Here is a 13,279-nt window from a genome sequence, read left to right as displayed (position 1 = left end):
CTTTAACCCTGAAAAAAACAGTTTTTGACGTCATTTTGCGGTAATGGCACCAAAGGCAGTACGATTATCGGATGAAGGTCCAAGACCCACTTTTTCGAAGCTAAGAGATAGGGCTACAATAGTGTAGAAGGTCACTCAACCCAGTTTCAAGTGTAACCAGGTCAAAAATGCAATCTACTACACCTGAACTGCAAAAACAGATTCACAGAATGCATTCTAGTGTAAACATCATAAATCAGCCTACTTAAGTCCAAATCCAGAAATTCCAAAACCAGATGAAAGCTAAGAAAAAGGGATACATTTCATCAGAAGACCTCAACAACCAATTCGGAAGCATTCCTAGCCAAAATAACCAATTACAGAAGCAATTCCCAAATTCGGGTAAAACCAGGACAGCAAGGGTAATTTCGACTTTTCTCAAGCTACGCTACTCCGATTGATCTGAAACTTTGTAGGTACCTCTAAAATATCATTCCCTACAACTTTTATGTTTTAAGCCAAGGCCAATTAGGCCTCTAACTATGTACTACAAAACCGGGCAGAATGAAGAACAATGAAACCCTAAGTTTTCAATTTCTTTCCAAAACAGCAATTGCTTGCAATTAACCACTTTTTCCACCTCCTAGGTCCCTTACATACCATTTCCAATCATCATACATAGCCACACAATCATATTCATATTAAAACAGAAAAATCCCCAATAATTACAAAACTTCATCAATTCAACCAAAAATCACAATATAATCCATAAAGTTGCATCTTATACCTCCACTAAGCATAAATTAAGCATCATTAGAGGGAGGAGAGTGGTTCTTCATAACTCACCTTAGTTACAAGAGAGAGAGAGAGCAACAAGTCCTCTTAGCTTTCCAAACAACTCCACCAAACCCCACACAAACACTCACTTAAGGTTTTCTATGGAACAAAAGTAAGAGTAAGTGGTTGATTAGTTGAATTTGAGCAAGATGGAGGCAAGAATTTGAAGAGTTTTCTTTCTTTCTTTCTTGGAGGAGAGGGCCGGCTATGAAGAGCAAATTTTGAGTGAATTTGTGGTCAATTTTGAGTTATTTTAACCAAATGGTAAAAGTGGAAATAGTAGTCAAAAAGTGCCACCAATGTCCAAGTGACACTTGTCACTCTATTAATGCATCTCTATCCCTTTGTTCCCTCTCACATCAATCCAAATTGCAACCTCTACGTATCTCTTAACACCCGGTAAATTAATTCCAGTATCCAAAACTTACCCTAGTTGGCCGAATTTTACCGAACTTTTCACCCTAGCGGGTCCCACGTCCGGTATACGCTCTTAATTTCTCAAAACCTAACCGATACTAGAAAACTCATCTAAAAACTCTATTTACTCATAAAAATTATCTAGAAAATTTTCCGAATACAGAAAGTGCAAAAAACAAGCCATTGAATATAATAAAACCCTAAAATGGAAAATTACGGGCTCTCACACCATAAGCCAAAATTCACAGTTCCTTTTAGGTATCTAAGAATTCTTTTTACCGTATTTAAGTGAGATTCCTTTGGAAAGGACTGAAAGCGAGCACACAAGCATACCACAAACATGATATCAGGTCTACTAGCAGTTAAGTAAAGCAAGCTACCAATCATACCTCTATACTTCTTTTCATCAACCTTTGTACTTTCTTCATCCTTGTCAAGCTTGGTAGAGGTGCACATGGGTGTTCCAACTTGCTTTGAATCTTCCATTCCAAATCTTTTGAGCAACTCCTTAGTGTATTTTGCTTGATTAATGAATATTCCTTCTCTAGTTTGAACCACTTGGAGTCCAAGGAAGAAGTTTAATTCTCCCATCATACTCATCTCAAACTCTTTTTGCATTATTGTGGAGAAATCCTTGCACAAACTCTCATTAGTAGCACCAAATATAATGTCATCCACATATATTTGCACAATTAACAGATCATGTGAACTTTGTTTAGTGAAAAGAGTGGTTTCTACAATTCCTCTTTTAAAACCATTTTCAATCAAAAAACCACTTAGACGTTCATGCCAAGCCCTTGGCGCTTGTTCTAATCCATACAAAACTTTTGAAATCTTAAACATATGATTAGGATAAATCTCATTTTCAAAACTAGGAGGTTGATCAACATATACTTCTTGATCAATAAAGCCATTTAAAAAGGCATTTTTTACATCCATTTGAAATAGTTTGAAATTCTTGAAACATGCAAAGGCCAAAAACATTCTAATTGATTCTAGCCTAGCCACGGATGCAAATGTTTCCTTAAAGTCTATTCCTTCTTCTTGAGCATATCCCTTGGCTACAAGTCTGGCCTTGTTTCTAACAACCTCACATTTGTCATTCATTTTGTTTCTAAAAACCCATTTCGTGCCAATGATAAGATGATTTTGAGGTCTTTCAAACCAATATTCAAACCTTGTTCCTTTCAAATTGATTTAGCTCATCTTCCATAACTAAAATCCAGTTCTCATCTTTCAAGGCATCAACAACATTCTTGGGTTCAAAATGTGAGACTAATGCAAAATTATCCATCAATTGTTTAGAGGAGGAGCGAGTTCTGATCTTTTCTGATGGATCACCAATGATGAGTTCCTTAGGATGGTTTTGAGCAAATTTTTAGGCTCTTGGAAGATCGTTAGGTGTACTCACATCTCTGTCATCGTCTCCCGGTGCTGGAATGTCTTGAGAATCATTTTCCTTTGAGTCATTTTCTGGTGAAGCAATGTCTTGGTCATTGATTGTGAGCTTCTTTAGTTCTTCTTGAACACCTACATCATCATATTCACCACTACTTTTGGAAATATCGCCATTAGATTCATCAAAAGTAATGTGTATAGCTTCTTCAATAATCAGTGTCCTTCGATTGTAAACTCTAAAACCTCTCTTATTCTCACAATACCCCAAGAAAATTCCTTCATCAGATTTTTTATCAAACTTACCAAGATGTTCTTTGATCTTTAAAATGAAACATTTGCAACTAAAAACTTTGAAGTATCCAACAACAGGCTTTTTATCAAACATCAACTCATAAGAGGTTTTGTTCAAGATTGGTCTTAAAAGAATTCTATTCATAGTGTAGCAAATTGTATTTATGTCTTCAGCCCAAAAATATTTTGGTAAATTGCACTCACTTAACATGGTCCTAACAGTCTCTTGAAGTGATCTATTCTTCCTTTCAACAACCCCATTTTGTTGGGGAACTCTTGCAATTGAAAATTCATGTGTAATGCCATTATTATCGTAAAATTCTAGAAATCCACAAAAATGAAATTCTGTTCCATTGTCACTTCTGATCTTGATGATTTTTAACCCAATCAGATTTTGAACCTTTGCAAATAATAAAACAAAGTTTTTGAAAGCATCATCTTTGTGTGCAAGAAACATCACCCAAGTGTATCTAGAATAATCATCAACAACAACAAGGCAATATCTTTTGCCACCTAAACTAGTGGTTTGTGTAGGACCGAATAAGTCAAGATGTAAAAGTTCCAAAGGTTTTGTGGTAGAAACACATTTCTTAGGTTTAAAAGAAACCTTGACTTGTTTTCCAAATTGACAAGCATTGCAGATTTTATCCTTTTCAAAATTGATTTTTGACAATTCTCTAACAAGTTTCTTTTTGAAAATCTCTTTTAGCAAATCCATGTTGAAATGACAAAGTCTTGTATGCCACAACCAAGGGTCTTCATTTGCAACTTTAAGACATTTGAAACTAGAAGAATCAACATTTTCCAGAATTACAACATAAATGTCATTAACTCTTTTTCCCTTGAAGATAGTGTTAAATTTTGAGTCAAGAACAAGACATTCATACTTTTTAAATAACACAAACAGATTTCTATCACACAATTGACTAACACTTAACAAGTTATAGCTTAGATTGTCAACTAAAAGAACATTGTGAACAAAGATTTGACCATTCTTACCAATATCACCAACTCCAACAGTTTTAGCTTTGTTATCATCTCCAAAAGGTACCTTTCCACTTGCTTTTGGCTTGAGATTGATGAATTGTGATGGATCACCAGTCATATGCCTTGAGCATCCACTATTTATGAACCATTTTGATTCCTTGATAATATTCGCCAAGTTCACCTACACAACAGTTCACAAGATAATATTTGGTACCCTTTACTTTTTGGGTCCTTGAGAGTTAGCATTATTCTTAACTGTTGATCTTGATCCCTATCTTTTGATGTTTACAAAACAAATGGATGTTACTAATGTCTCTTAAAAGATCTATTCAGTTATGAAGCAAATTAGTTCCAAAGATCAAGTACAATTGAAAGATGACAAAGTATACTGAAACTGTCGGACGCTCAAGAAGTCAGGATCGGACGTCCGATAATCATTGCACAACTTCGGACGCTTGCTTCGGACTTCCGATAGGATCCTTCGAAGTCGACGAAACTATCGGACGCTGAATATGTCTCTACCGGACGTCCGATAGAAACAAGATAATTTCTCAAATCTGTTTGTTTGCTGTCGGACGCACAAAGAGCTTGCACCGGACGTCCGAAAGAATTGAAGAAAATCTCTGAAACTCACTGCCTGCTGTCGGACGCATAAAACAGGGCTATCGGACGTCCGACACTCCAACGGCTAGTTGACTCTTCAGCTACTTTCTATCCGTTGGAAGCTTTAATAAGGCTCTTTCTTGTCTTATATAAATAGTGATTGGTCAGATACTTCAAACAACTTTTGCACACTGAAGATACAAAAGATCTAGAGTGATTTTAGTGAGAAAATACTCATCAAAGAAGATTTGTAGTCTTAGTGGTGTGAGGTTCATTGTAAGCTTTTCATTTGTGAGTGAATCTTTCATGAGTGTAGCTCTGTGAAGGTTGTCCTGAGGGATAGTAAAACGTCCTGGCTTGACCGAGTGGTGTTCGGGGTAAGGAGGAGGTGAACCTTCCTTTGTACGCAAGAGTGATTGTAATTCATCAATTTGAAGAAGTTTATTTGAATTAATCTACAAGTTCAAGAGGAGCTGTGTAGTTAATTGGTTTGCAATTCTTTCCCTTTTATTTACTTATTGTTATATTGCGATCTTTTAATTGCTTATTAATTGGCTTTTCGATTGGTTGTCTTCGATCCTTACAATTGGTATCAGAGCTTGGTCTCCTAGAGATTAAGCTCAATCGGCTTGGGAGTAAAAATGACAACCAATAATGCTATATTTTTTGAAGGACATTCTGTTATTAGACTACCTATGTTTAATGGGTCAAATTATATGAGTTGGAAAGTAAGAATGATTATCTTTTTGCAATCTATTGATATCGAATTGTGGTTTATTATTAGTGAAGGTCCATATGATGCCTCTCTTATAGATGAAAATACTCATGCATCTAGACCGAAAACAAGAAGTGAACTGACTGCTGTGGATAGAGCTCATCTCACCTTAAATGCAAAAGCCATGAATGTGTTATATTGTGCATTAGACTCAAATGAATCTATTAGAGTCAAGGGTTGCAAGTCAGCTAGAGAAATTTGGGATAAACTGAAAGAAATTCATGAAGGTAGTGAGAATGTTAGAGAACAAAAGAAGTCCATTCTAGTTACAAAGTATGAATCTTTCAAGATGGAACCTCATGAAAATGTTGATCAAATGTATTGTAGATTCAATGATCTCATTAAAGATTTAGAGGTGCTGGAAAAAGAATATTCTCTTGGTGAGAAAAATAGAAAAATCCTGAATGCCTTGTCCAATAATTGGGAAAATAAAGTGACTGCTATTGAGGAGGCTAGAGATTTGAATACTATGCCTATTGAATCTCTTATTAATTCTCTTACCTCTTATGAGCTGAAACTTAAGACTAAGGTGCAAGAGGAAGAGGATGCAAAAGTGCGAAAGAATATTGCTCTAAAAGCCTCACAAAATGAAGATGATTCTGCCTCCCTAGATGAAGAAGATGTGGAAGGTGATGACAATGATATCGCTCTCATCACAAGAAATTTCAAACGAATACTCAACAAGAGGAGATTCAGAAAAGGTGGACCTAGCAATTCATTCCCAAATCAGTTCAACAACTCGAGAAATAAAGGGAAGTTAGAGTTCAACAAAAAACAAACTGATCAGTGCTTTGAATGCGGCCAACCTGGACACTATGCAAGTGACTGTCCAGTGATGAAGAAGAAAGAAGGAAGAAAACCAAGAATAAACAAATTTCAATTCACATGGAATGAATGCAATTCCGATGGTGAAATTGAAGAGGAAGATCAATCTGCTCAATTGGCTTTCATGGCCATTGGAGATGATGAGGTAACATCTTCTAACTCTCAATCTGATTGTGATGATGAAACTGAAGATGATCTTGAACATTTCATTATAAAATTGCATGATAGTTTGAAAGAATCTTATGCTAGAAACAAGGAGTTAAAACAGAAAATTAGTTTTTTGCTTCGAGATAATGCAAATCTTTTTCAACAAAACAAAAAGTTGATTGCTGAAAATGATTACTTAAAAAAGAGTGAGACTGCTTTACATTTTGAGCTTGATAGAAAAGCAAAGCTTTGTGATTTGTTCAAAAAGGAACAAGGTGATTTGAAAAGAAGAATGGATGGTCTAAATGAGTTGCTTAAACACAAGAAACAAGTCTGTTTTCAAAAGAATAGATTGAATTCTAATTCAAATGAGTTTGCTATCCATAGGAGAAGACAAGTAAGATTTATTAAACCTGTTCATGTAAATAACTCTTTGGTTATGTGTAATTTTTGTTGTCAAAAAGGTCACATGAATAGTGATTGTTATGTGAGAAAGAATATGAGAAGAGGCATGAAATGCATGTGGATAGTTAGACATGATGCTAATTTTAACAAGTAGGAGGTTTTGTCTAATCATTGCAGTGATTCTTGTTCATAATATTTGTTCTTTTGATACTTTGATCTGAGTTTTCGCTGATATCTTTGAACACTACTGAATCTATATGATGTCAAAAAGAGAGATAAAAGAATAATGCTGATCTCATGATAATTTGCTGTGATTGCTGTCATTTCTCTATTTTTTCTTGAAATATTGAATTCTCTGTTATTATTGCTGGATTATAGTAGTTGATTTTTACTCCTATGATGACAAAAAGGGGGAGAAATGGATGCAATGTGTAAGGGGGAGTTATTCTGAGATTATGAGTTTGGCTCTTAAAAGTTTTGGTTGCAATGATTGAGGGGGAGCTTATACTTATTCTTGTTTCTTTCCATCCATTGTTTTGTCATCATCAAAAAGGGGGAGATTGTTGATCTTGATCCCTATCTTTTGATGTTTACAAAACAAATGGATGTTACTAATGTCTCTTAAAAGATCTATTCAGTTATGAAGCAAATTAGTTCCAAAGATCAAGTACAATTGAAAGATGACAAAGTATGCTGAAACTGTCGGACGCTCAAGAAGTCAGGATCGGACGTCCGATAATCATTGCGCAACTTCGGATGCTTGCTTCGGACGTCCGATAGGATCCTTCGAAGTCGACGAAACTATCGGACGCTGAATATGTCTCTACCGGATGTCCGATAGAAACAAGATAATTTCTCAAATCTGTTTGTTTGCTGTCGGACGCACAAAGAGCTTGCACCGGACGTCCGAAAGAATTGAAGAAAATCTCTGAAACTCACTGCCTGCTGTCGGACGCATAAAACAGGGCTATCGGACGTCCGACACTCCAATGGCTAGTTGACTCTTCAGCTACTTTCTATCCGTTGGAAGCTTTAATAAGGCTCTTTCTTGGTCTTATATAAATAGTGATTGGTCAGATACTTCAAACAACTTTTGCACACTGAAGATACAAAAGATCTAGAGTGATTTTAGTGAGAAAATACTCATCAAAGAAGATTTGTAGTCTTAGTGGTGTGAGGTTCATTGTAAGCTTTTCATTTGTGAGTGAATCTTTCATGAGTGTAGCTCTGTGAGGGTTGTCCTGAGGGATAGTAAAACGTCCTGGCTTGATCGAGTGGTGTTCGGGGTAAGGAGGAGGTGAACCTTCCTTTGTACGCAAGAGTGATTGTAATTCATCAATTTGAAGAAGCTTATTTGAATTAATCTACAAGTTCAAGAGGAGCTGTGTAGTTAATTGGTTTGCAATTCTTTCCCTTTTATTTACTTATTGTTATATTGCGATCTTTTAATTGCTTATTGATTGGCTTTTCGATTGGTTGTCTTCGATCCTTACATTAACTATCCACATGCATTTCATACCATTTCTCATATTCTTCCTCACATAACAATTACTTTTCATATGATCAATTTGACAACAAAAGCTGCACATAGTCAGTGAGTTACTTGCATGGACAGGTTTAACAAATCTGATTTGCCTTCTCTTATAAATGGTAAACTCATTTGCACTAGAATTCAATATTTTCCCATGAATGCCAAAATGAGGCTTTGCGTCATTCCTTTGAAAGAAGATTTGTTTCTTATGCTGAAGCAACTGATCAAGATCTTCCATTCTTTTTTGCAAGCTTCCTTGTTCATTTTTTAGCATGTCACAGAAGTTTATTTTTCTGTTAAATTCAGCATATAACTCATTTTTAGTCCTATTCAAGTTTTTCATTTTCATTTTTCAGTTTCTTGTTTTGTTGAAACAAGTTTGCATTGTCTTGAATCAGAAAGTTGATCTTTTGCTTTACCTCCTTGTTTCTAACATAGGATTCTTTCAAGTTATTGTGCATTCTTTCCACAAAAGAATTAACATCATCATCAGATTCATCATCACTACCAGTTTGAGAGTTACAGGTTGTTACCTCTTCATCACCAATGGCCATGAAAGCCATTTGGGCAGATTCCTCTTCCTTTTCGACTTCACCTTCTAAGTTGCAGTCATTCCAAGTAATCTGGAGTTGTTAACCTTTGGTTTTCGTTCAAATTTTCCTTCTTTCTTTTTCTTCATTGGACACTCATTCGCATAGTATCCAGGTTGGCCACACTCGAAACATTTGTCAGTTTGCTTCTTGTTGAACTCTTGCTTCCCTTTGTTTCGTGAGTTGTTGAACTGATTTGGGAATGAATTGCTAGGTCCTCCTTTTCTGAATCTCCTTTTGTTGAGAATCCTCTTGAAACTTCTTGTGATGAGTGCAATATCACTATCATCAATATCACTGTCATCAACTTCCTTATCGTCTCCATCCAAGGATACTGAGTCATCTTCCTCTTGCGAGACTTTTAGAGCAATGCTCTTTCTCAGCTTTGCATCTTTTTCCTCCTGTACCTCGGACTTGAATTTCAGTTCATAAGAGGTTAGAGAATTTATGAGAGATTCAATAGGCATGGTATTTAGATCCCTAAGTTCTTTAATGGCAGTCACCTTACTTTCCCAATTCTGGATAAGGCGTTCAGAATTTTTCTATTTTTCTCACCTAGAGAGTATTCCTTTTCCAGCACTTCTAAGTCCTTAATGAGGTCATTGAATCTGTAATACATCTTATCAACATTTTCATGAGGTTCCATATTAAAGGATTCATACCTAGTGACCAGAATAGATTTCTTTGTTCTCTCACATTCTCACTCCCTTCATGGATTTCGCTAAATTTATTCCAAATCTCTTTTGCAGATCTACAGCCTTTGACTCTAATAGACTCATTTGAATCTAGAGCACTGTATAAAACATTCATGGTCTTGGCATTCAAGGTGAGATGGGTTCTATCATCACCAGTCAGCTCACTCCTCGTTTTCGATCTCGGTCTGTTGGAAACTTCATCAATAGTAGAGGCATCATATGGGCCTTCATTGACAATAAATCATAGCTCAATGTCAATAGATTGTAAGAAAATAATCATCATTTCCTTCCAACTCACATAATTTGATCCATTGAACATTGGGGGTCTACTGATGGATTGTCCTTCAAAGAATATGGCATTGTTGGTTGTCATTTTTACTTCAAAGCCGATTGAGTTTAATCTCTAGGAGACCAAGCTCTGATACCAATTGTAAGGATCGAAAACAACCTAAGAGGGGGGGTGAATTAGGTGATTTAAAAAACTTGCCAAGATATGAATCACTTTTTGAGAACTTGTCCTCTTTTTCCAAACGACCACACAATCGAGCAATAGAAGAGAAAAAATACAAGTGCTTGTGATTAGAAGAGATGAACAGATTATATATCAAAACAGTAAGTAAAAGAAGATAGAATATCGAACCAAAAGTCAAACTCCTCTTGAGTTTGGATATCACTTTATAGAGCAACCTTCTTCAAGTTATCAACTTACAACCAATCTTTTGTGGACAAGAGAAGGATCACTTCCTCCTTGCCCCAAGCCACACTTGGTCAAGCAAGGAAGTTTTACAATCACTCGGATAACCCTCACAAGGCTACACTTTGAAGAAGTTGACTCACACTCGAAAAGCTTAATGAAATTTTCACAACTAAGAGTACAAATTTTCTTTTTGAAAAGTATTCACACGCTTGAATCACTCTTGATTGATGTAGTCTTAATGTGCAAAAGCTCCTTTCAAGTGGTTGACTTTGTTCTATTTATATGGGACCAAAAAGTTCCTCAATTAATGCTTCCAACGGATAGAAGGCAACTGAAAAGTCAACTAGCCGTTGGTAGTGTCGGACGTCCGGTAGATCAACTTCTTGCGTCCAAACGTAGGCAGTGAGTTCAAGAAATATTCTTGAATTATATCGGACATTCGGTACCTTCAATGTATGCGTCCGAAGGTAGGAGGTGAAACTGGGAGTTCTTCTTCAATTCTTTTCAGATGTCCGGTCCCTCCAAGGCTTTGCGTCCGAAGTGTCGTAACACTTGTCGGACGTCTGGTGCTTTGAGGATGTGCGTCCGATCGAGGTCAGTGAGTTTAGAGGGAATGACTCAATATCTTCGGACGTCCGAGGGTGAAGCTCTTCATTCGTTCGAAGTTGTACAAAGGTTGTCGGACGTCCGATCCAGTCTTCTTGCGCGTCTGACAGCAGGTTCAGCATTCTTTGTGCTTTAATCTTTGAACCTGTTTTGCTCCATTTCTGAAAGAGTCTCTTTGAGAGAACATTAGCAATCGTCCATTTGTTTTGTAATCATCAAAAGCAACGGACTGAGATAAACACTAATGAAATACCCAACTGCATAAGATTGTCAGCTGACTTCGTTTTTGGTAAGTGACTCTTCTTCAAAATTCTGGAGAAGGAACTTTAGGAATATCACATACCGCCTTGACAATCTCTTTCCCAAGCCCCTCAAATAGATCCTCCAAGATAGCCAAAGGATTTTTAGTGATCATATTGCCATCATCTTCCATCTCTGGATCAGTGAAAGTTCCTTCATGAATAATGGATTCTCAACCAAAGTTGTACCCATCATTGGTTGGACCTCCAAACCCAATGAAGTGATCTTCAGGCTTCTAAAATCCTCAGCTAAATGGGCTAACGAAGTCCCTACCATTAGCGACTGGGTGCTTTGTACCTTTGAGCATCCTTCACCCAAATATACCACTCATCTAGGATTGTTTGCTACAACAGCACCAGTGACACCAATAGGTAGTGTTGTGGAAGGGGTTGATTGAAAAGTTTTATCCGTATCTTGTAAAATTTTAGAAGGTAAATCTATCCTATTGCTGATAGGAATCCCAGGCTCCAAATTGTCAGATTAATCGACTTTGATGTTGGTAATGGATCAAGAGATGTTTCCATCTCCAATACCTTCTTCTTCACCTTTTCCAATTGGGATTTAGGAATAATGTGAGAACCCAGAGAGAAAAAAAAATTTTATTATTATTTATTTATTATTTTATTCCTGTGCACCCGTTTCTTTTATTTTCTTTATTATATTACTTTTCTCAACATTTTATCAGTAAATATAGTTTTTAAATCATTTTTCTAGTATAAGGTAGTTCGTGTGAATTTTGGAACGTCTTTTGGTCGTGGGACCCGCTAGTGCATTAGGTGAGAGAAATTTGACCAATTAGGTTAAATTTTGCGTAAAGGGATGTTGTTACTAGGTATTAGGAGATAATTGGAGGTTGCCTAGATGGATTAGCCATGAGGGACAAGAAGATAACTCTAGCAAGACAAAGTGCCAAGTGTCCAATTTTGGTTGGACCAAGCTTGCCTAACTTTTGACTAAACTTTCTTTACTTTCCTTAAAGTCCAAATTTGACTCAATCATCTTCATTCTTCACCACCTCTTGGCCGAACCTCTAGCAAGCAAAGGAGAAAAAATTCTTCAACCTTTCATCTACAAATCCTTGCCAAATCTTGAAAACTAACCGATTAATTTCCAAATTAGTCCATAAAATCATCTTCCTAAGAGTGTTTGAAGAACTTAGTGGTGTTGGTTTGGAAGAAAACCTCACAAGCTACAACCTTTCTTGAAGAACTAAGGTATCTTGCTTGGAACTCATCTTTTGGTTTTAATTTTGGCCAATTGGTGCCTTATAGTAGCTATTTACGCGATTTTACGGAAGATTTGGTGGATTGGAGTGAAGTTTCCTAATTTTCTGATTTTTTCTGGAATTTTTCTGTTTTCCTATGATGGATATGATTGAGCTTGAATTGGTGGTTCTAAATGGTATTAAATAGCTCTCTTGTGCGTTAATTGTGGTTAATTGCGGAAAATTTCCGCTTGTGCGGAAAATTTCAGATTTAGGGTTTCAATTTGGGGGTTTTCTATAGTTGATTGTTGAACTTCTAATTGGCTATAATTGAAGGGTATTGTGACCCTAATGAAGTATATTGAATGGCTTATGACTTGTTTGGGTGCTTGTGGTTGTGTTGGATAGTTTTTTGGTTGTCTTGCAGGTTGGAAAAGCTGAAATTTTAGGGGAAATGCTGTCTGAGTGTCTAGGGTATTAGATTCTTGTGAGTTGGGTTGAGATTGACTAGAAATGAACGATTTTTGGGTTTGTTTCTACTTTTAACCCTAAATGTTATGTATTTTTCATTTCCAAGCTATATTTGGGTCTTGCCTTAATAGTTCCTAGAAAAAGGTATTCGACTTGTGTTTGCGTTTTCATTGTACTTTCTTGATTGTTATAGGGCGTGCCGGTGATCCGAGGCTCACGTCGGGCGAAAACTTGTGAAATTTCTTTGTTGAATTTGGTGAGTGTACTACTGACATGTTTGTTATTCCGTGGCTTTCTTGTACTTGAATTCTGTGATTTGGACTAGTTGTGATGCTTGTTTGAGCTAGGTGAGACGAGGGTGTACTTTACCACTCTCGTACTCTCTGGCCTTCTGTAACGACCCCACCTCCCCCTAAGGCGAACCAGAGGGTTCGGCGGGCCGCCTGCCCAACTCTCGCCGGGACTCAGTCGTTCACTACAATCCTCAATTGAATTTCAAGATATAAATATCAAATATACAT

Source organism: Coffea eugenioides, chromosome 8 (genome assembly GCF_003713205.1).
Source record: "Coffea eugenioides isolate CCC68of chromosome 8, Ceug_1.0, whole genome shotgun sequence".
NCBI lineage: Eukaryota > Viridiplantae > Streptophyta > Magnoliopsida > Gentianales > Rubiaceae > Coffea > Coffea eugenioides.
Note: the sequence above shows the minus strand (reverse complement) of the source record.